Here is a 25,250-nt window from a genome sequence, read left to right as displayed (position 1 = left end):
CTGCATCTTTATATATTAGTCTTAAACATAGGGAAAATAAAAATGAAGAAAACAGTGTCATTTATAATAGCTTAAAAATAAATGCTTGGGAGTAAATCTAACAGAATGGGTGGGATTTGTAAATTGAGAACTGCAGAATGTTGATGAGAGGAATCAAAGAAGATCTAAATAAATGGAGAGAAATATACTGTACTCGTGGTTGGGAACACTCAATATAGTAAAGTTATCAATGTCCCTTGACTGGATACATAAGCTCAATGTAATTCCTATCAAAATCCCAGAAAGATTTTCTTTATGTAAATTTAGGCAAGATTATTCAAGAATATGTGTAAAAAGTCAAAAGAACTAGAATCACTAAAACTGTGAAATGGGAGGAAATCAATCCATCTGATTTAAAGACTTCTTGTATGGCCGCAGTAATCAATATGGTGTTGTCACACAGATTAATGGAGAAAATAGAGAACCCAGAAATAGATCCACACAGATACGTCCAAATGATTTTTGACAAAGATATAAAAGCAATTCAATGAAGGAAAGATAGCCTTCCAGCAAATGTCACTGGTGCAACTGGATACCCATGGGCAAACAAAAAAAACTTCAACCCAAGGTCACACTGTAGACAAAAATTTACTCAAAGTGGATCTCAGAGCGAATGTAAATCAAAGAATGATTAAAAAAATTTTTTTCAAAAAAAGAAAATCAAAGACTCTTTAGGATCTGGGTCTAGGCAAAGTTTTCCTAGACTTGACACCAAAAGTCCAATCCATTTAAGAAAAACTTAGTAAATTGGTTCAACAAAGTTGAAAACTGTTGCTCTGTGAAAGGTCTTTTTAGGACAATGAAAAAGAAAAGCTGCAGACTGGGGGGAAATATTTGTAAGACGTGTCTTACAAAGGATTAGTTTTTAAACCGTGTTAAAAACTCTTAAAACTCAATAGTAAAAAAGGAAACAATGCAATTAGAAAATGGGCAAAAGATGTGAAGAAACATTTCGATAAAGATAATATGCAAATGAAAAGTAAACACTTGGAAAGATGTTTATCATGAGCTATTTGGGAAATATAAATGAAAGCCACAATGAGATAAGATTGCACACCTATTAGATTGGATAAAATAAAAAGTAGTGACAACACCAAATTCTGGCAAGGGTGCACAGAAATCAAATCATTCATACATTGCTGGCAGGAATATAAAATGATAAAACTTCTCTAGGAAACAGTTCAGGAGTTTGTTAAAAACTTCAAAACTAAACATGTCATTATATAACCCAACAACTGTACTCCTGACATTTACATCAGAAAAATGAAATGTCACACAAAAACCTGCACCTGAGTGTTTATAACAGCTTTATTTGTAACAGTAAAAAACTGGAAACAACCTTTATGTCCTCCAGTGGGTGAATTGTTAAATCATGGCAGTACATCCATAGTATGGAATACTATATAGCAATGAAAAGGAACAAACCATTAATATACACAACGACCTGGGTGGATTGCCGTAGAATAATGCTGAGTAGAAAAAGCCAGTCCCAAAAGATTGCATACTATATGATTTCATTTATGCACAATTCTCAAGTTGAGAAAAAAATAGAAAAATAGATAATAGATTCGTGGTTTCCAAAGATTAAGGAGAGAATAGAGACTGGAAGGAAGTGGGCATGTGTCTAAAAGGACAATAGGAGAGATCCCTGTGGGGATGCAAGTGTTGTGTATCTTGACTCTTTTGATGTCAGAGCCTAGCTGTGATATTGTACTCTTGTTCTGGAAGATGTCTATCATCGGAGGAAACTGGGTAAAGGGTACATGGGATCTCTCTATATTATTTCTTCAAATGCACATCAACTGACAATTCTCTCCAAAAAAAGTTTGTTAAAAAAAGAGATAAAACAATCAGGAGCTCAGTACATCCAGTGACCCTACACATTTTCCACATTAGAAATAAAGTGAATTTTTTGTGTTTGTCTTCTGTGGTGTGGCTTGGAGGAATTACTTGGCCTATCTCAAATTTGTATCTCTTATCTTCTCATATTTTATTGATATCCATCAACAGATAAATAAGTGTGATAGAAAGAACAGAGGTACTACCAAAGCAGATGGATGAGTTTGATTAGATCTGGTAATAAGGCAAATGAGCTGCTTAGGGGAATCAGTTGGGACACTAAAGACTGTGATATCTATTCTCCCTGTCATTGTAGGAAGGTTCCAGTTGCTACTAATATGAAGCCTTATTGACATGTTTCAGTTATGTTGGTACCTTAATTATTTAAAGCAGAGGAAGGAGAGATTTTTGCCGAGTAGGCAATTGGAAATCATGTTAAATGTTTTTACCAAGATGGAAAAATATCATGAAAAATCATTTTAAAAATGAGGTAAAGATTAGGACCAAGGAGCAGGAGGAGGTGATGTGGAGTAGAGAGAGGAAGGTGATAAACAAAAGGGACAAAACCAAGAGAATCAGAGGAGCTCCAAGTTCAGGTGTAAGAATTCTACTTGCATGTCTTAGGCAGTGTGTAATCACTGAGGGGCGGAGCATGTCTATCTAAAAGGAAGAGAGAAAAAGAAAACACGGGGTAGATTCATTTGTGCCATATCTTTGATTCCACATGTAAGTGACATTACATGGTATTTGTCTTTCTCTTTCTCACTTCACTTAGTATGAGAATCTCTAGTTGCTTATATTGCTGCAAATGGCATTATTTCATTCTTTGTATGGCTGACTAGTATTCCATTGTATATATACACCACATCTTCTTAACCCATTCCTCTGTCTATGGACATTTAGGCTGTTTCCATGTCTTGGCTATTGTGAATAGTGCAGCAATGAACATAATGTGGCATGTATCTTTTTGAATGAAAGTTTTTTCCAGCTCTATGCCCAGAAATGGGATTGCTGGATCATAAGGCAATTCTACTTTCAGTTTTCTGAGGAAGCTCTGTATTGTTTTCCATAACTATATCCAATCTCCTAGCATAGACCATGATGGAAAATAATATTTAGTTAGTTAGTTTTAGGGCTGCACCCATGGCATATGAAAGTTCCCAGGCTAGGGGTCAGATCTGAGTTATAGCTGCTGGCCTACACCACAGCCACAGCAATGCCAGATCCAGACGCAGCTTGGATCACAGCATTGCCAGATCCTTAACCCACTGAGTGAGGCCAGGAATTGAACCCGCCTCCTCATGGATACTAGTTGGGTTCATTACCACTGAGCCATGATGGGAACTCCCAGAAAATAATATTTTAAGAAAGAATATATATGTGTATGACTGAGTCTCTTTGTTGTACAGAAATTGGCACAACATTGTAAATAAACTATATTTTAATAAAAATGAAAAAAATTAAAAAGAAAGAAGGGGAATCATAATGAAGAACAGGAGGCTGGAAAAAGGAAGGAAAAGAGATTTCTTTAAGGATAGATTTTTTTTTTTTAGTTGATTAAAGAGGGGAGATAAAAATGAAAACCAGAAACATTACCAGAATAGGTAACTCTTGTGGGCAACAGTTGTGAAACCACCCCCTGGTAAGTCACTGAAGAGCCTTCTAAAGCACTGAGTTGAAGTGCCCCTTTTAGCTGGTGTCACCATCCACCCAGGAGGAGCTGGGGTAGAAGGATACTGCAACCAGACTCATGTGCTCCTGAGCTAGGCTGTGTTCCAGAACTTTCTGTGAATTACCTCATTTAGGCATCACCGTGAAGCACTGATTACTCTCTCATTTTATGGGTGACTGAGTGAGGTTCAGAAAGGTCACATAGCTTGCCCAAGGTCATGCTGCTAATAAGTAGCAGATCCACATGCAAGGAAACATTCCAGCTCCCACAATGCAATCAAAGCCAGGTGCTTCAAGGCTGCCGCTGGTGGCAGAAACATGTCCTGAAAGGAAAGGCCTCATTGTCTCCGTAGCTGGTACCCAGGATTTCCACGTCCACTGGGGTCTCTATCATTACCGCTGGACCTACCAGGCTGGTTTCCAGGAAGATGCTACCCCATTTGGAAGAAAACTGTTGATTTCCCCCTTTTAAAATTCTTCAAACTTGGAAGAGGACAGTATTGGCTAAGGGGTATGGAGCAGGAAATTGTGAGGAGTGGATCTTCTAGTCTATACTCAGAAACACAAGTTTCAGCCACCCTGTGTATACGGTGGCCCCTCTCCGTTTCTAACCTGAAGGCATCAGCCCATGTCCTTCCTCTTGAATGTCACATCTAGTCTGGCTGATCCTAGAGCCCAGAATCCTTCATGACCCATTCTGAAGAAAGCTTATGAGATAACCCTTTGACCATTCAGGTGGTTTTGCCTGGAAGATAATTAGATAATTTAAAGGGGACCTACACAGAGAATGATCAGTACCTAACGTGTATGCATATGGTTTTCAGTAGTTGATACTTAGTAATTCTTTGTTAAATAAAGAGATGATCAAATGCAGCTTGATTCAATCTTTCTGTCCAGATAGGAGGTAAAAATGACATCTGGATCCCATTCTCTAGGCCTTGAAGCAGCTCTTCCATTCATGTCAAGGTTGTAATTTTCATTTTGATGTTGAGGAAGCTACTTTTAGAATCAAAACAGAAGAGATGAGAGCTTATAACTTTTGAGGGGTGCCTGCTTTCCCCTATAGCTGGCTATGGTGTTTTCTAGGAGAATGTGCTGTCCCTACATTTTCACAGTCTTAACAGCAGTAAAGGTTTTGCATCAAGAAAGTAACATTTGCCAAGGAGATTCACTGGTTGTAGATGTTTTGTGGAGGATGTGGTCTCTGTGATACGTTGGCTTGTCTTTACCTGTTCGCTTTGTGAAGTATGGAAGGTGATTTGTAACCACTTGGGCCTTTCTGTGCTGAAGAAAAGAAGGAAGGAGAGAGGGAGACAGGGAGGGAGAGAAGGAGGAAATGAATTTCAATGCATTAATCCCAGTTTCCAGCTACTTTAAGAACTCAACAAATTGAGAAAGCACTTTTTCTTTTCTTTTCTTCCCAGGGACTTGAAAAGGGAAACAAGGAGCAATTATAAGGTATTCCTATCTCATGAGCCTGTTGGATTCTCAGGGAAATGAATTTACAGAAGGCTGTAGGCCATCCCTGCAGAAGAGGTGAAAGGTCCTGACTCCTGAGAAGAACCCCACCTCCCTCTCCTGCATTAGAGGCAGAGCTCCTGTCTAGCGTCCTGGTCTTTCCTGGACCGTTCGAGGACAGCCAGCATGGTTTCCCGGACTGGAGAAGTCTGACTAGCAATTTTTCCCAGGTAAGTGATACTTTGTGCTTCAGGTTCTAAGAATCCCAAATAAGAAAATAACCACCAATGCCATTTGGTTTGTGGAGGAACACCCACCACTTTGGGTGGTAGGATATGTACCACAAGTGGAATTAATGCTGGAAGGCCTCCCAACACAGGTTAAAGGATTACTCTAGCCCCCGCACTCCTCCCCATATCAAACAGATTCCCTCTGTAAAACTAAATTGGTACCTGCTTCTTAACAAACAAACCTTTGAGGGCACAAAAAGAAAAAAAAAAAAAAAAGGCAATATTAAAAAAAGAAGAAAATTACATGTGTATTTTCTCCTGACACAGTTTTAAAAGCTGTTTGTAGCTGATTTACAATGCTCATCGTATTCAGCTTTTCATTTGAAATTCTAATAAGTGCTTTGAATGGGTTGGAGCTTGTTAGAAAGTAAAGGGAATGAAATGTCTTTATTGAATTGTGAGGTTTTACTGGCTTCCTCACAGATGTCCTAGGTCTCTCTTCAGTGTCACCTTTCTTTCCATGGGATGTTTGTTGAGAACGAGGCAACAGAGACAAATGCGGAGCGGGAAGAATGACTGGGTAGAACCATCATGTGTGTTCCATTTATGCACATTTCAGCACATTCTGGGTCTGCATTGTCCATGCCTTAGTTTGCATGTCCCTGTGATGTGCGTGAATTATCTTCTCCATTCCCTCAAGACTTTCTCCTCTAAGAACACAAATGTAAAGTTCCTAGGGAGTCTTGGGACCCCTCAGATCAGAGGTACTATTTTCACGCACTAAATGAATTTGTTCCAAAAGCGAACGTGGGCTGATAGGAAACCCAGGCCTGAGTAAATCTCGGTTCCTATTAAGAGCTCATGCTTTAATTTTATGAGCCGTTCCATCTGCAGTGGCCACCCAACAGTGCCATAATGGTTAAAGCAAGACAGTGACATTGGAATTTGTAATGATAGGCTCCCATTCGTAAATCGTTTTTAAGAAATGTAGAGTGTTCTTGGCATTAAAAGTCTAATTCTCATTTGTTTGGTCTGACTGTGGCAAAGATAAATTGAGGCCCAGGTTAGTTTTCTATAGCAGTTTTTTTGTTTTTTTTTGTTTTTTGTTTTTTGTTTTTTTACTGCTTATGCTCTAGTATCCTAGCTCTCCCAACACCATTATCCTAAGTGATGGAAAGTCTTGAATATTTGCATAACTATGTAGAAGATGTATGGCTCAAAGGATAGACTCTTCCTGATGCAGCCAGATGTATCTTTCTTCCAAGTGTGTGTAGTCACTTCCCACTCCTTTTCCTTATCTACATGCCCCCTTTTAAGGGAATGACCTTCTAATTTGGAGAAGGAAAGTCATTGTGAAGGCTTTGATGGGTTGATGAATGAGTAGAAGGTGAAGAAATTAAGACATGTAGAAACAGCTCTTTTGAGAGTTTGGTCATGAGAGTAAGGCCAAAGATCCTCAGTATTTGCTCACTAAACGGAGTAAAATTTCTGGAGAAATGGTAGGTCTAATTTGGTAGAATTTAGTAGGGGAAACGGTTCCATTACCATGTTTGGGGATTCAGAGAATGTGTATGAAATCCTCATGAGTTTTTTTTTGTTTGTTTTTTTTTTTTTATTTCGTTTGGGTTGTTATCATGTTCTGTTACTAGTCTTATTAAGGCTGCTGAGGCTGCTTCAAAAATCCTGCCATCTTCCTACCATCTGTAAAATAGTTTCTGGTTGAAGAAGGTTCTGTCTGGACTTTTCTCTCTAGAAGAAAAGTCACAGGTATCTGAGATAGTGGCAAAGGCGAGCCAGCATTAGTAAAGCGTCTTAGGATGTTCTGTTTATCTCTTGTTGTCTTACCACCACCCCAAGATGGAACAGTGAAACAGCAAAGATTTTATTATGCTCACAGATTCTGCGGGTCAGAATTTGGTGGGAGTCCAGGGGGAATGTTCCATTTCCACTCCATAGCATTTAGGGCTCAAGCTTGGTTAACTGAGAAATTCTTGGCTCTGTTGGCTTCAGCTGCCTCCTCTTCATGTGACAATACTCCTGGCGCCTAAAGAAGTTGGGAAAAGGTTTTACCTGCCTAGGACTGCCTGCATACATTAGATTCTTAAGTGTCTTTCTGCCAGCTAGAAGAGTTCATTATGTTTTTAATGTGATTAAGAAATTAAAATAAAATAGTGACTTTTATATACAGACGTTGATGAAAGATGTGTTTTTAAAGCAGTAAATTAAAATCTCATTAATATTTCAGTGAGAATATTTTGTGCTTATCTGTTTCATCTCTATTTTTGACCTATGGCTTAGAGTTCACAGCATGAAGGAGATGGTGAAATCTGTTCACCATAAAATGTTAATTATAAGTAAATTACAGCACAAACGTTCAATCAGCCACATTAATTCTACATAAAGTGAATTATTGTAGCAGAAAATTTTGAAATGTGACTGAATTCTGTAATCTTGGAGTTTCCTATTTCTACCTCTCACACCAACCCTGCTCCCCATGCGTTTATTCCAGAAACTCTGAGCTCTTTGTGCAGCGTGGGGCTCATTCTCCTCACTGTGTTTCGAAAGTTAAATATCTTGTGTGCATCCCCCATCTCTCCAAATGATTCTGAATTGTACACAACTCTGTTTACCCCATGGCAGCTTAAATGCAAGCTTTGATATTTTTTCAAGCAGAGAGTTGGGCTTTTAAAATGAAGATGTTGGGTTTGTCACATGAAAGAGTTTTCTCCTAAAATATGATCAAAAGGTCCTCCCATATGACATGTAAATATATTCACACTTAATTGACATTTTATAATATAGAATATGTGCTATAATCTATATATTTATATATGTTGATATTTACATATCTGTACATGTGTCTGTATATGGGAATATACATATATATATATATAATATGTGTCATTTTCTCCTGGATTTAGGTCTGTTTTAAAGTTTCAAACTTCTTAAAAATTGCTTTTATGGCCAAAAACAATGCATCTTCTGTCTGGGATCATTTTTTAGTTAACAGAGACATACTGAGGGATGCAGATATTTTACCCAAAGAGTAATAATAATTTAGAAAATACTTCAACCACCCAAACTGCATGTGGCTCATTCTTTCATCTACATTAATTGTTTGTTAATAATAAAAATACTGATGCTTCCTTGAATAAGAACACTTCTATATATTCATTTTGTAATTAAAAACAGGGATACTGCTCATTCATACTGGCATATTTAATGCAGTGACTAGATGTTGGACTCAAGAGAACCCACAGATTTCACAAAACACTTGGGGGTGGGAGGACTTTTGATTACTTTGTTAAAGTGCCAACTGAACTCAAGTATCAATGAGTCTAAAGGAATTGCATAACAGGGATTCTCAGCTCCTCACCGTTCTCTCATCTAAGGCATTTTGTGATGGATCTGGTCTGCCTCCTTCCACTTATCAAGGTCTAATGCATCCCCTTCGGATCTAGAGAGTTAATTTGGGTCGTATTCTGGAGGATCCCATACAGTTCCCTGAGTCAGAAGCTGCCAGCTCTCTCCAGTCTTATCTGACTCACTGTGGCAACAGTCTTGCTCAGGTCTCCACTCTGATCTCATGAGGACACCATGATTTCATGGAACAAGAAGCATACAGAACACATGTATTGTTCCTTACCATGGTGTGTCTTCTGTATTGAGGATCAGTGTTCCCATTAGTTGAAAGTAGAATCTTTGCTTGGTTGCCTCAGATAAGTATTAAATTTCATTTAATACTCATGAAACTCAACAGAAGGCTGAAGCAGCCAAGAAAAAGAGAAATGCTTTATAGACTGCGTTAATAAGGAAGATGCAGAAATGGAAATCATATTACCATTAAGAGAGAAAGACTCCCACTCTAAGAGGGATGAGGGAAGGAATTTCCAATTTGCTAATGGCAGAAGCTGTTAATCTACAAATGTATGCAGGCATTGCTGATTCCTCCTTTGACATACTCAGAAAACCTTGAGGATTAAAATATCTGAGAGAGGCAGAATTAGAAATCTGGTACCATTAAAAAGAAAAGGGGCATCTGCTTCCTAAGAGGCAAAATCTTCTAAATAAATTAGCCGAATAAACAATATAATAAAGTTCAAATGACAGTTACTTCAGTTTGAAACCATAGATAAAAATATGAAGAAAAACAAAGACGATGCGCTGCTTCTGTTATAATTTTCCTCCCCTTTAGAGTCTAACTTTTCAATCTGGTCTCTGTGTATCTTCTACTTTCCTTTTCTACCATGTAGAAAATCATCAATACATTCACAAGATGTTAGATGCCTGCATTTTTCTTTTATAGAATAATGACTGGTGTTTTTATAAAAATTATACATGTTACTTTATTCAATTAAAAATGGCAAAGCACAATTTCACTAAAAATTTCACCACTCAAAAATAGTCATCTTTCAGATTTGAGGAACATTTTTCCCAGCATTTGTTTACCACATATATATAAAAGAAAAGAGAGAAGAGTGAGGGAGATGGAGACAGAGAATGAAAGACGTGAGAAAAACTGAATTTCAAAAAAGGGATTATGTCTGTATGACATTGTAACAAGTAATAAATGTAATGGTACTAGATTTTGTTATATGGAATTTAACAAAAAAATTATAAGAATGAAACTGAAGGATTTTTTGATTCTTTGGAAAAGAATATTTTTCATTCGCGTGTATTTCTTAAATGATCTATGATTAAGGAAAAAAGATTTTGAAAAATCTTTGTCTGGATCCTTACTTGTTTAACTTCATGTTTCAATGTTGTATAGCACTGGTTACTCTCCGCTTAAAAGATGAGAATTTGCACACAGCCACCCAATTTCCTTCCTCTGCTACCTGTTTTTAATTGTTTATTGCCTTACCTGGTCATTTTTTTAACATTTGTCAACTTGTTCTGAACCACCAATACCACATTAATTGTGTCATGTTTGCATACTTCTGTATTTAAATACTGGTTCAGTGCTCAACTCAAGTTTTTAGATCCATGTCCTCCATTCTTGTGTTTTTGTTTTTACATTGTTTTTCTTTGAGTTGGATAAATGTTATTTTTAAGAAGACTTTTAGAAGATAGGTGCCGTATTCTAAGTTCTTGCATGATTGAGAACGTCTGTGGTCTTTACACTCAAAGAGCAGTATAAAGGCATAGAACATAAAATAAGAATGAAGAAGAATAAATGAATAATCAAAAAGGATATTCCAGCTGGCTATGAAAATTTCAGATTATACTTTCTTTCCCTCAGAACTTTATAGACTTTTCTCCATTGTCTCTTGGCAGGCAGTATTTTTCTTTCATTATCAAGTTGTCAGTCATTTTTTGTTTCATTGGTAGGTGGGCTCATGGATTTCATCCTCTGAGTTCCTTCATATTTGAGAATATCTCAATGTTGTGATTACATCTGAACATCAGTTTGACAAGATATGCTATTCTGTAAAGAACACTTTCTTTTTAGAACTTTGTAAATTGTGCTTCCTTGTCTTTTGGGATTAAAACCTATGGAGAATTTGGAGGCTCATCTTTTTCTGTTTTTAGAGCACTTGATTTTTCTACCTAAATAACTGAAGACTTTTTTCTTTATCTTTAAACTAAAGCAGGATATTCTCAGCGTCAACTACTCTGTATCAGATTTTCCTAGAATATGCTGTACCCTTAGCTTGATAAAGCTTTTTCTTCTTCTTTTAAGACATTTTTTTTTGCCCCTTATATATGATTTTATCCCTGTCTATTGTATGCTCTGCTTCAAGGACATTGATTATTCTTTTTCTATTATATTCCCTATTTTTTCCCTTTTCCTTTTCATTTACGGAGATTACCTCTAGACTTTCCCCTATGCTGCTAATTCTGTCTTTAGTCTTGTTTATTCTAACCTACATGTGCTAATTTATTTATTAATTATGTGATGATGTTTTTATGTACAATTTGTCTCCTAAGTTCCATGGTCTTTTTTTGTATCATTATGTTATTTTAATAGCTTACCAGCTAGTATATTTGCACCATATTAAACTATTTTAGTATATTTGCACCATATCAAACTTTTCTATAACACATGAAGTACTCAAAAAGAAATTTTGTTTTTTCTTGGGTTGTATTTTCTCCTAGACGGACGTTCCGTCTCTCATTTGCTTGTCTTATTTCTTTTTTAATGTTCTTTTTTTCATCATTAATGTGAAATCTGGAGTTCCCATTGTGGTCCAGTGGTAATGAATCTTCTGAGGAACCATCAGGATGTGGTTTCAATCCCTGGCCTTGCTCAGTGGGTTAACGATCCAATGTTGCTGCGAGCTGTGGTATGGGCTCGCAGCTATAGCTCTAATTCGATCCCTAGCCTGGTAATTTCCATATGCCACACATGTGGCCCTAAAAACAAAAAACAAACCCCAAAAATGAGTGAAATCTTTCAAGATCCTGGCTTAATATGGTCTAGTCCCTAATTAGATTCATAACCCTATATGAACTCTGAGCATATTGATATCTGTCCCCCATCACATACAGCAAGGCTGTCAAAACCAAAATTCAAATTTGCAGGTGTGGCACATATGCTCATTGACAAATGAGATAAAGAGGGCCTCTCTTGCTCAAGGAGAGTTCTTTAGTTTGACCAGCTCCCGGATCGCTCAACACTCAGTGCTTTAAAGGTGGTTTTTGTTTTTGTTTTCTTTACTATTTCATTCAGCATATGACGTTGTTTTCAGGAGAAGGTCTTTTCTAAAAGGATTAGTTTGCTATTATTGAAAGTGGAAGTCCCTTCATGTTACTCAAACATTCATTCTCCGACTTATTTTGTTCTTACTCAGTATGTGAAGCCTTGTGGAGGTCTTCTCCTTGTGCTGATAGATGGTGGGTAAATTTTTTTTGACTGCCCTTCCTCCTTGATCTGAGAGCTGTCTTTCCTCTCAGCAACAGCTAAATGTGTTCTTTCCTGTTTTCTGTATCATGAATGTTTTGAAGGAATAAGTATTCTGACAGCGTTGCCTCAGAGACCCAGGGGCTCTTCTCCTTTTCCTGAAGTTTTATTAAATGTCCTTCATCAGGGTTCACTTCCCCTAGCTGAGACTATATCTTACTGTCCTAGAGCCCCCTGACCCTCCAAATTTTTGAGTTTTTCCTGCCCCTAATAAGACGCTGAGCTCTTTTAGCAGTAGGCTTCTGTATTAAGATTGAGGGCTTCTATTCTTGAAATTACTTTCCTAACAGACTCACAAATACAGAGAACAAACAGGTAGTTATTAGAGGGAAGGTGTGAAGGAGGTGAGAAACAGGGATTAAGAGGGACAAACTTCCAGTTACAAAATAAGTGAGTCATGGGTATGAAATGTACAGTGGGGGGGGACATAGTCAATAGTTATGTAATATCTTTCTATGGTGACAGATGGTAACTAGACTTATTGTGGGGATCATTCTGAAACAGGTAGAAATTCAAATCACGCTGCTCTGCACCAGAACTAACATAGGATTGTAGGTCAGTTATACTCAAAAAGCAAACAAACTCATAGTGAGGTTAGATTGGGGGTCACTAGAGGTAGGGGTGAAGGAAGGAGAAATTGGATGAAAATAGTCAAAAGGTACAACTTTTCAGTCACAAACTAACTAAGTACTAGGGAATGTAATATACAATGTGATAAATATCATTATCACCACTGTATATGCATGTATAAAAGATGTTAAGGGAGTTCCCGCTGTGGCTCAGCAGGTCATGAACCCAACTAGTATCCATGAGGATGCAGGTTTGACCCCTAGCCTCGATCGGTGGGTTAAGGATCCAGCATTGCCAGGAGCTGTGGCGTAGGTTGCAGGCATGGCTCAGATCCCTCGTGGCTGTGGCTGTGGCATAGGCAGGCAGCTACAGCTCTGATTTGACCCCTAGCCTGGGAACCTCCATATGCGGCAGGTGGCAGCCCTAAAAAGAAAAAGCAAAAACTGTTAAGACAGTAAGTCCTCAGATTCTCACCACAAGGGAAACTTTTTTTTTTCCTATTCCTTCTATTTTGAAGTTTCAATAAAGTTGACTAATTTTTACCCCCCAAAAGGTCTCTGTATGAGATAATGGAAGTTCACTAAACTTATTGTTATAATCATTTCATGATCTAAGTAAGTCAAATCAGCATGCTCTACACCTTAAACTTATACAGTGCTCTCTGTCAATTCAATTTCAATAAAAGGAGAAGAAAAAATTGCTTTTCTGACTCAACTCAAGGTGTCTTTGCAAGCCTTGGGTTCTTTTGTCTTCATATTGTAAGGTATTCAGGGAAATTTCTAACTATTTTCTCTGTTTCTTTTAACTCATTCTAGGGTTGAGGGTAAAATAAGTAGCTTTGGGACTCTTCAAAATAATTTTCTTCTTCTTGACCACCTGAGATTTTTTGAAGCTTATGGCTTGAGGTTCTACCATTTTCTTTGTCAATTGTTGGTGAACATCTTACTGATTTTTCACTACTTTTCATTCTTTTTGTTTGATGTCAGAGCAAGGAGATTCTATCTTCCCCTAAATCTAAGATTCTGCATGTTAACAGAAGCTGACTTAGAGATATTGGTACTATACCAAAGGAATGACTGTATCTCTTCATTTGGGTTCTCCCAGAGATAAACCCTGAGACAAATATTTCAGTAAAAATAACTTATTTGTAAGGTGATCCCACGAGGAACTGGGAGAAGTGAAGGGGAGAAAGGGGGAAGAAAAAGATGCTAACAAAGAGAATGTATTAGCAAGCATGTTGCCATTGTGGTCAACTGGAGCTTAATTTTACTGGCAAAACTCAGGGAAGAGTTTAGAACCCATGTCACAGTTCTCCCACCCTTTCCCTCAAGGGAAAAAGAAGCTGGTGGATTTACACACTAATTCCTGTCGTTCCAGACATGTTGAGACTGTTCCCAGTGTCATAATTCCCATTCACTTTCCACCTACCAGACACAGAGTAGGCTCAGATGATCAAGGAGAGATCTCAGTAAGACACAGGGTCTCGAAGCTGGAAGGTGAGCTGTCATGTCCTGAAATGGTAAAATCCATGGGAAAGATGGCCAGGGCATGTTGTGTGACTGCGAATTTCAGGAATCTTGGTATGGGGGTAAAACAAAACTGTGAGGAAGGAGGATCGTCTCAGGTCTTCTTAATCGGTAACACCACTTGAGCGGTCTCCTGCTTGATACCACGTGTAGCCCTTGGGCAGTGGCCCTTCTGGTTGACATAGTTTTAGCATCACTTCAAATTTAATGGATGCACTTACAGATAAAATCAGGGGAAATATCTTGGGAGGCCTAAAAAAAAGGTGAAGGGGTGCTATTTTAGTCAATAAAGCTGGAAAAACCATGGGTACTTTTTAAAATTACGTATATATGTATATACATACACATATACAAATACATACACACACATGGAATGATATATACGTAGACACATAAATTATATTCATTTTATAATATAGGTATCTTTTCATGGATGTTAATTATATTCATTTTATAATATAGGTATCTTTTCGTGGATGTAAATAGGTGAAGTAATACACACAAAACAAGTACGTATGAAGCGGTATGTTGCATCATGCTATATGAACTCTTGAATTGAGAGCAGTAAGAGGGTTGGTGAGTTGTGTCCTCATCAGTTTTGATCTGACATATGGGGAAGGGATCACGTCGCTCTTACGGAGGCCACAGAATAAACCCCGCCCTTCCACAATCCTGCTTTCAAATAATCTCTTTTAAAAAGGTAGCATACTGATTTCAGTCTCAGAAGGGGCTCTTTTGACTGCTATACATATCATATATTGGAATAGAGTCCCATAAAATACCCCTTTGCTTCTGTATAAAGTATCTAAACCAGTGGTTTAAAAAAAGAGATTTTAATTAAAGCTCAGAGAAGAAACAAACAAACAAACAAACCTAAAAGATCTCTAACCTCATTCATTAAGGTAGAGAGAGAGTCATCATTTTAAATCTAGTGAAGGTAGGGAGTTCCAATCAGCTATTTTGCTTGTAAAGTCCACATACAGAATATTATATTTTGAAAAGCAAGTGTACTTCAGAAATCCAACCTAAAGAATTGGAAATTGTATATATATATTCCTCTTATAAGGAATAACAGCTTACTTACTTCATGGTACTTGACAAAATTACCCATACTCGAAATCATCATTTTAAAATTTCTGAGTGTTCTATCTCGTGTTTTACTGATCAAAAGCAAAATCTGGAATGTCAGGTGAGGGAGGGGAATGTTTGATATTTATTTGGCTAAAATAGGAGAAAGCCAAGGGGTCACTTAATCATTCAAATACATAGTGAGATTTCTCTGGCTGTTTTGAGTAATTATTCTCCATATCCGTAGAGGGAGGAGGGGGGAGAGGGAGGGACCAAGATGGATAGAAAGATAGCCTGACAGGCAGTGTGAGAGAGAATGAACCCCCCCATGCCATGGGGCCTTGGAAGGCTGAACCATGGTCTCCCTTAGCAAGAGATGTTGGTCAGACATAAGAAATCACTTCTTGTTAAAGTGGACAAATCATTGGAGCAGATCTCTAAGTGATCTTGTAGAGTGCCCACTTCTGAAGACTTTTAAAGAAGAAACTACCATCTTTTGTGAAAGATGTATGTGAAAGGCACAGGCCAGAGTTGGAAAGTTATTATAATGCCCAGAAGCTCTGATGAGTCTCTGAAGGGGGAATGGCTATCGTTTTATGGAAATGTACACATAGAAGTAGACCTCGGTAACTTCCCACACAAAACCACTTGCTTCACCAAACTCCTCCTTCCCCAAATCGTCAAAGTACATCATCATTCATCCTTTGGGCTGCTCTACACGATTGTAGAATGGTTTCTTCGGCTCTTTATGGTTCATTGTCACAGCCAGTAGAGCTCCAAATTCATCTATTCATTTTTTTATTTTCTTATAGTTGATTTACAATGTTCTGTCAATTTCTGCTGCACAGCCAAAGTGACCCAGGCGTTCATCCATATACATTCTTTTTCTCACGATATCCTCCTTCATGTTCCATCATAAGGGATCAGACATAGTTCCCTGTGCTATACAGCAGAATCTCATTGCTTATCCACTCCAAATGCAATAGTTTGTGTCTGCTAACCCCAGACTCCCAGTCCATCCCACTCCCTCCCCCTCAGCAACCACTAGTCTGTTCTCCATGTCCATGAGTTTGTTTCTTTTCTGTAGATAGTTTCATTTGTGCCATATATTGGATTCTAGATATAAATGATATCATATGGTATTTGTCTTTCTCCTTCTGATTGACTTCACTTAGGAAGAGAGTCTCGTTCCATCCATGGTGCTGCAAATGGCATTATTTTGTTCTCTTTTATGGCTGAATAGTATTCCATTTACACATCATTGTAGGTTGAGTTGCATCCCTCCCAAAATTCATATGGTGAAGTCCTATACTTCAGTACCTCAGAACGTGACCATACTTGGAGAAAATAGGGTATTTCAAATAGTAATTGAATTAAAGTGAGGCCTTAGGATTGGCTCTAATCCAATGTGACTGACGTCCTTATAAGAGGAGGATATTTGGACACAGACACACACAGAGGGAAAACTATGGAAGACACGTGGAGAAGACAGCCCACTACAAACCAAGGAGAGAGAGAGGACTCAGGAGAAACCAATCCTGTTGACCCTGTTGATCTCAACCTTCTTCATACAGAAGCCCTAGCAACATAGTAGAGAAATCCTTTCCCTTCCATCACCTCTCCTTCCCCTTTGCCTCCTCTGGGATGATCTGTCGAGGCTGACTGATATTTTCTTTTCCTTCTAGTCATCTTTAGAACCAAGCCCTCCCCACCTCTTCAGCCTTCTAATGATGCACCTCCCCTGAGAACTGTCATTTCCTTGCTGCCCTCCCCAGACACCATTGGGGAGAGTTAGATCTGGAGACTTGTTTGGAGAGAAGCCATCGTGAATCCCAAGAATGACAGTTGAGCAAGTTTTCATCCACAGATGTTGCCTTCCATCATTTCCATTTTTTAAGAGTACCTATGTCAGAGAAACTTCTGTATTTTTGTTTGTATGGCATGTCACAGTTTATAAAGTATTTTTGCAGACATGACTTTGCTTCATCCTCCTCACATTTCAAGTCAGTGGTTTTTAAGACTCTGGAACTCAGAGAGGTTAAGTAACTGGATCAGAATTGCACAGCAAGTAAATGGCAGAACTGGAATTTGAACCAAGGCAAAGATAAGCATTGTCACTGGCTCCCAAGACAGGGTGGTCAGTGGTAGCTGTTCTACAGTGTGGTTGGTTTCTTTCGCCTCTTCCCAGGATATCCATAATCTTTCTTTTGGCACGCATGATCACCTCTGGCTAGGTGTTTGCTTCTGAATCATTATTACCCCAACTAAACTGGAAGCTCCAGGAAGACAGGTTCTGGGCTGTGCTTCCTCTGTGCTTTCTCTGCAGTTGAGGGACAGTTGCAGATTAATGGGTTAAATGAAGTTTTTACTAGACAATTGCCATATCTCCTGGTAGCTGGTTTTCCAAAGATGTATCCAAAAATGACAGGGCTCTCACAACACTGATCTGGTCTTTCTAGACAAAATTGAGGAAGGGGTATGTACAAATACATGGGTATGTATGCCACGGATTGACATTATATTATAGTAATTATGATTACTATACCCTGTATTTATATAGTGTGCTCTCTTTCCTGCTCTCTCTCTTTCTCTCTCTCTCCCTCTTTCTCAGGCTCATAGTCATTTGTAAGCAGTGGTCCTTATCCTGCTGCTAAATAGAAAATAAATTGCTTATCTCTTGGAATAGAATTAACTCTTTCAGGGCACTGGGGTACCATTTAGTAAATTAGTAATCCTCTAAATGGCACTCTAGATACACAAGATCCCCCATATAAACTGGAAAATGAACGTGTTCCCAGTGCTTAAAAGAAATCAGGGCATGCCTAACAGAAATCAGACAGCAAGCTTAAAATATGTGTAATGTACTTATCTCTCTCCTCTAATAACTTTGTGTTCATTCTCATAGAAATCTGTTTGTGACTAAAGATGAATCTATTTGCTAAAAGCTGGCACTTCTGATCTTTTAATCTACTAATATGAGAGCAATAAAGGGGAAGGAGGCAGATGACTAGAGTGGTGGGTGGTGTCTATACACATGGGATCAGCCATCATTTGTTCAGCTAAGCAGATTCTGAGGAAATGATGAATTTTTTTTTTCAAGACCATTTCAAAGCCCACCCTTGATAGTTCCCTCAGGTCCTGAAAATGTGCATCTACTATCAAAACAGTGGTTAGTGAATTGGAATTAGCCTCGGGGATCTCCTTGGAAGGATTGCTAATGTAGCTCAGGGCCCCACCCTAAATCAACAGTAGCTTTGGAAATCCAACTCTTGGAGTTTCCCTGTGGCACAGCGCTTAAGGAATCCGACTAGGAACCATGAGGTTTCAGGTTCAATCCCTGGCCTTGCTCAGTGGGTTAAGGATCCGGCGTTGCCGAGAGCTGTGTGGATCCCGCGTTGCTATGGCTGTGAGGTAGGCCAGCAGCAGCAGTTCCTATTAGACCCCTAGCCTGGGAACCTCCATATGCTGTGGGAGCGGCCCTAGAAAAGGCAAAAAGACAAAAAAAAAAAACAAAAAAAAGAAAAAGAAAAAAAAAAGACATCCAACTCTTGATTGGTTGGGAATGAAGTTGAGGCCAATTGACACATGGGGTGTGGAATCGTTCATGGGTACTGAACTGGACCATTTATTTATTTATTTACTGCCTTTTAGGGCCACACCTGTGGCATATGGAGGTTCCCAGTCTCTCTCCTCTACTCTCTCTGCTACAGCTGCCGGCCTACACCACAACCACAGCAACGCGGGATCCCAGCCGCGTCTGCAACCTACACCACAGCTCACGGCAACACCAAATCCTTAACCCACTGAGCAAGGCCAGGGACCGAACCCACGATCTCATGGTTCCCAGTCGAATTCATTTCCACTGTGCCACGACAGGAACTCCCTGGACCACTTTTTTAAAAAAGATCAACGGCAGTCCTCTCTCTTGTCTTCGCTTTGTGTCTCTTGTACTTCTGGCCCATGCTGTCCTGAAGACATTGCTCCCCATATTACAGTCAGCTCTCCTCATTCCACGGGAAAACTTTGGAATTCACTTTGTGACTCGGAGGACCCTCGGTCACACTCACTTGTTGAGGTGTTGCTACACTGAATTCTGATTGTATTTCAGTAACACAGTATTGATTGTCGAGACTTTCAGTTTATGTGCAATGAGATAGAATTTGGAAACTGGTGGTATCTTATTGACTTTCTGATTTGCGCTGCTGGGAAGCTCATTGGACGGTCAGATGGGCTGCTGCCAGACAGTTTGGCAGTTCAGTAAACACTCTGTGGTTATTCCTCTGAATTGTGCAGGCTGCCCATCAGGGTCCTGGTGCTTAGATCTCATGCACTTAGGAATGCACTTGACTGCTCCCCCTGTCCTTGTTCCTCCCCTGAAACCCCAAGTCCAGGAGTTAGCCTCTTTCTGAAACCCCATCCCCCACTTTGGGTTTTTCCTTCTTCATCCTGCCCCACTGACAGCCAGCTGCCAGGGGCCTCTTTACACAAGCCTCAGCTCTTCAAGGTAAATATGCCATGTAAGTCCAATTTCAGCAGTCCGCATACCTCTGAGCCCCTCATACTCCGAGAAGCATCCTTAACAAGAAGAATCAGCAGGCTGCTAAAAAAAATCAAAGCAGATCAGCAAAATGTCTTCAAAGGGGGAAGGACAGATGAGCCACGTAGACTAATGGCCTTCATTTTCCAGTAAGCAGCATGACTGGTGACAAAAATAAACACTAATGGGAAAAGTGTATATTCAGTCTAATTGTATAATTGCAGCTCACTTTCTGTACATCACACGGGGATTGAAGTAATGTAATACCGGGGAGTAGCTCGGCAGTTTCCCTCCGGCATACCTATGCATTTTGCATTCAGTTGCACACAGGCAGGAGGAAAAAATCCAAATGCCCCAGTTGGTGCATTCTATCACCCAGAAATTCCTAACATTCCCCATTTCAAGATGAAGGTCAGCTCCAGTAGCACGCTGCGCTCAAAGGTAGTCAGGTGAGATGAACAGAGCTGGCACGAGAAACAGAGCCACTAATTCATCTCCCAGGTGGTCCTTTTAATATTCCAAACGGCATTTAATCATGGAGCAGTAGGTTGAACCAAAGAGCCTGGTCAGCAATGCCCTTCTGCTGACTGACTTTTTAAACTTTCTGGCAAAGAAGGAAGCTGATGGATTTCTTACCCTGCCTCTACTGCAGATTGTAGACCCTCAGAGACTTGGCCAAGGATGAGAAAGCTAGATTCCATTCTTTTCCTTCAGTTTTGAGAGGAGCGCGAGAGCCCCTGAGGTTACATCCTCTGACGGTAGAAAGCAGACCTGCCTCTCTTGTCTGCATCCCCATCTCTCCTCCTCGCTGGCGTTCTGTTGCTCACAAAGTCACACTAGCCTCGGCAAATAGCCACTGGTTTCTCCGCCCTGGGCCTCTGTCACTTTGTCTCTGAGCCTGGCTGCCACTCCCTTGGCTGTTTGTGACTCTTATTTCCTCCTGAGTGGAAAACACCATCTCGCTCTAGGCAGGTAGGAAGTTTCTGTACCCAGGACGTTCGTGAAGCAGTTGTTGTCATCATTGCCACATATTTTCTTTTCAAATTTTCCATAGGGAGGTCGAAATAGGGAGAGAAGTTGAGTTTCTGAACATGCTAATGTAATACAAATGGCGTAATCATAATTAAGGGTTATCATTGATGCATCAGTATTTTTCTACTTTATAACTCAGGAATTTTTTTTTTAATTCCTGAATTTTTTGCAACTCAGAGGCAATGCAGCAATGAATAATACGAGGTTCCTTAGATATTATTATTTCTTCCTTTCAACATAAACTCTTACTAATCCACTAAGACTTAAAATACATTTGAATATTATTTCTTTTATTTACTTATGTTTATTTTGTAATTTGCTTCACACCCTCTTCTCTCATGATTTTTGTGGCTTTAAATGGCCAGGACTGCCTTTGAGCCATTACGAGTGCATAGTAATGATGGACTTATCCCACGGAGCACATTCTCAGCATCTTTCCCTCTGCAGGGAAAACATCTTTCCCAGGGAAGATCCATTGTTTGTTTCCCCTGATTTGTTGTTCCTACCCCCATTTGTTGTTAATCTGACTTTGTGATAATATCATCAAGTCTTATTCTATAATTTTTCTTGATAAGCTGGAATTCTCTGGAGCTGAGAGTTGCAGGCATAGGAGAGAGCAATAAAGTGGCGCCACAGATTTAGGCAAAAACTCTTCTGACACGCCTCTGCCTTAGATATAAAACTGACCATCCTACACTCGTCATTTCTTAGGTTTAGGGCAATCCCAGAACCACCTGTCATTCAAATCAAGTTCTGTTAGACCATCTGACTCAAGAAAAAGAAGCCAATAAAAAGTTGAACATTCAGGGTAAAAGAGAATCTTGCCCTTAGAAAGCCTGAAACAGCTTTCTTTGGTGCCCTTTGGTTTAAGAAAGAAATATAGAAGTGAGAAAGACTACGGAAAATTTGCAGGGACCACTTTGGTCTGCAAATATTTTGAAAAAGTAATAGGCATGAACCCTTAGTGTTAAATTGCAAATAGAGCACACCTAGGAAATAGTAAGATCTGACTTTCTTTTGATTAATATTTTCCACTTGGAAGCAGTTTTACCTAAAAACTGGTAAGCATAGATTTCTTGGTGAAAATACTAATAATAGACTATCTCATTTATTCAAAAATTGTATCCAGTAATATTAGCTACTTAGAACAAAATTGAAAAGTCAAAATAATGGTGGTGGGGGAGCATTCTACAGAAAAAAAAAATGGTATGACGTAAAATGCACACACAATTACTATGGAGGTTAAAAATCTTTTGTGTTTTCTTAATATATTTTAGAAGTATTTTATCACAGCACTTTAAGTGAAAACAATAATTTGGTGCTTGAAGGCATAAGCTTTGATTTCCCACCATATTCAGACCTGAAAACCCCTCCACCCCAGGCCAGATAAAGAGGAACTTTTGTGCAAAACCCCTTTCCTAAAATTAATGCATCAATTTCTAAATTTTGTGTGGTTTGCAAATTAATGATGGTATCCAGGAAGGGAATTGAGTGTCTTGTTCTTGCTCTTGTTACTGGTTAATTATGTGACCTTGAACTAGTCATTCAGTCTCTCTGGCCCTAAGTTTTTTCATCTGCAGAATAAGGTATTATTTCAAAATGAAGTTTCTGTTACTCAGAAGCAGCCAAGTGATTTTTCTGGAGTGGTGCTTCCAGTTGACCATGTCAGGCAGCTGGTAGATTCCAGGCTTCTCCAGAGGATGTTTGGTCAAGAGACTGAGAAAGCCTTAGTCTTAGAGAAGCCAGAGCCGCTTGAAGGAATGAAGAGGCATCTGAGCAAGGCGGGGTGGGGGAGGGGAGATAAGAGTAGCACAGTTTGGAACTCAGCAGATGCAAGGGCCCTGGGACATATACTTCGGGCCAGACTCCCCAAGGCTCTGTAAGAACCTGTTTTCAGTGAAGCTCTGTGCCACCTCCAGAAAGAGAGTTGGATGGCTTTGGTGTCCGTCAACAGGCACATGAGCACAAACAAGGAGGGGGCTGTTCCCCTCGCCTCAGCCAGGGTATCACCCGGCTTTGCTGCATCGACAGCCTCAGAGGACATAGTCAGCCAGGCCTGTGGGGCCCTGAGGCTGGTGGCAGTGGACAGTCATCGCCCAGCAGGCTGGGCCATGGGAGGACTCACGACCCATTTGGGAAGCAACAGCAGATACACCCGGTGTGAACATGGGTGCTGGGCACACCCTCGGGGTTGGCAGGACCCACCCAGGCATCAGCAACTGATGTCATCGACTGGCCAGAACGGCCCACCCACAAGGCAGATGGCAGATTCTTACAGCAGCTGCAGCCACTCATTCATGAGGACCTGAGAGAACCCACCTAGCGTCCCAGAGACTTAAGCTCAGGCAGAGATTCTTTGATAGCAGCGGGGCAGAAGCCTAGGGGTGTAGCCCACGACTAGGCATTTACCTGTCTGCTTCTCATCTGGCACAGTTTTGCCCATCAGGGACATTTGACAATGCCTGGAGGTATTTTGGGCTGTCACCCCTGTAGGGAAGGGAGTGCTGCTGGCCTCTGATGGGTAGAGGGCACAAATGCTGCAGTTTAAAAGACTGTTCCCCTGCCCCACCAAAGAACGACCTGATTGGAAATATCCATGGTACAGAGACTGAGAAATCCTGCAAGCCTTCCGGCACCCGTGACACAAGAAAACACAGGTCCCACTTCTGTGCACCAGGAACGTGACTGTGTGCCAGCGGGCCAACCAGCTTCACAGGGAGGATGAACCTGTGATCCCAGTGACACAAATAACCTCTCTCATACTAGCCACCCACATACTGAGTCCTATCCCTGTCCCAAGCATTTCACACAGAGCCACTCGCTTAACTCCCATCACAACTCTAAGAAGGGGGGGATGAGTCTTATCTGCATCTTACAGATGACTGAAATAGCCACGCTGCCAACTTACCAGAAAGTGTCAGCCAGGAGTTCCCATTGTGGCTCAGTGCCAGTTATGAACCTGACTGATAGCCATGAGGATGCGGGTTTGATTCCTGGCCTTGTTCAGTGGGTGGGTTAAGGATTCAGCATTGCCATGAGCTGTGGTGTAGGTCACAGACATGGCTCAGATCCTGCACGGCAGTGGCAGTGGCTGTGGCTGTGGCACAGGTCGGCGGCTATTCTGATCCAGCCTCTAGTCTGGGAACTTCCATAGGCCACGAGTGTGGCCTTAAAAAAAAAAGGGGAAAAGTGTCAGCCAGACTCTGTGTTTGCCCAGTTGGAATGGCCAGCCTATTGGAGGCACACGGTCTGTGCAGCAGGGCCAGCTGAAATCCTTCACCTTGTGTCTCCAACACAGCCCCAATACCTGGAGAGCAGAGGCCGGCCCAGTCCTCCAGCCTCCCCCTCTGCATCTTGATATCAACACTGATTATCTGATCTGACCATGTTCAACACCATATTACTGCTTCCTTGGAGCAGGAGAAGGAGAAGAAATTACAAAACCCGAAGTCCCGTTGTGGCTCAGTGGTAATGAACCTGACTAGTATCCATGGGCACCCACTTTCAATCCCTGGTCTCCCTCAGTGGGTTAAGGACTCAGTGCTGCTGTGGGCTGTGGTGTAGGTCGCAGTGCAGCTTGGATCCCCAGTGGCTGTGGGCGTAGGCGTAGGACAGCTACAGCTCCTATTTGACCCCTAGCCTGGGAACCTCCATATACCTCAAGTCCTAAAAAGTCCTAAAAGTCCTAAAAAGTCCTAAAAAGCCAAAAAAAAAAGAAAGTTATAAAACCCCAGACACATCAGCACAGCCCAAGGTCATGTGGAAAGGAATTGGCAAGAATCCAAGGACTCCAAGTATAGTATCGTCATTAAAATGGATCATGAAGCCCCCCTTCCAACCTGTTTTTGCCTCCAATATTCAAATGCATGCAAATGGATTTTAAATTACCCAGATGAAAACAGGGCGGGGTTGGGGCAGGGGAGCCCAGCCCTGTTTTCATAGGGTTTGAGTAGATAAATTTGATGAGATGCACTAATTAGCCCTCTAGCCAGTGGTTCCATGGCCCTGGTTTCCATAAAGGGACCCCACAGTCCTCCCCTTCAGCTTTTATCTCAATCAATCGTCTTGTATTTACTGAGGGCCCCAGGAGTGGGGCGCGAGAGGTGTAGATCATTCAATTTGTCGCTGCACATATTTTCAATATTAGGATAAGAAGGCAAGGGACTCTGCATTTTGTCAACTTGCAAGGCCAAGATCGATCCACAAATAGATGGGCCTCCCCGTATTCTGAATTAAAGTGTGTGTTTTGGCGGTTTATTGACAGTTGATAACTACTGACCACTAGTCCTGATAGAGTTACAAAGGTCAGGTCAAGGCAGGTCAAAGCCACAAAGAACGCCTCCTGCTCTCTGAGCCGGCTGCCCTCCCAGAAGGGA

The sequence above is a fragment of the Sus scrofa genome, chromosome 6 (assembly GCF_000003025.6).
Source record: "Sus scrofa isolate TJ Tabasco breed Duroc chromosome 6, Sscrofa11.1, whole genome shotgun sequence".
Taxonomy (NCBI): domain Eukaryota; kingdom Metazoa; phylum Chordata; class Mammalia; order Artiodactyla; family Suidae; genus Sus; species Sus scrofa.
Note: the sequence above shows the minus strand (reverse complement) of the source record.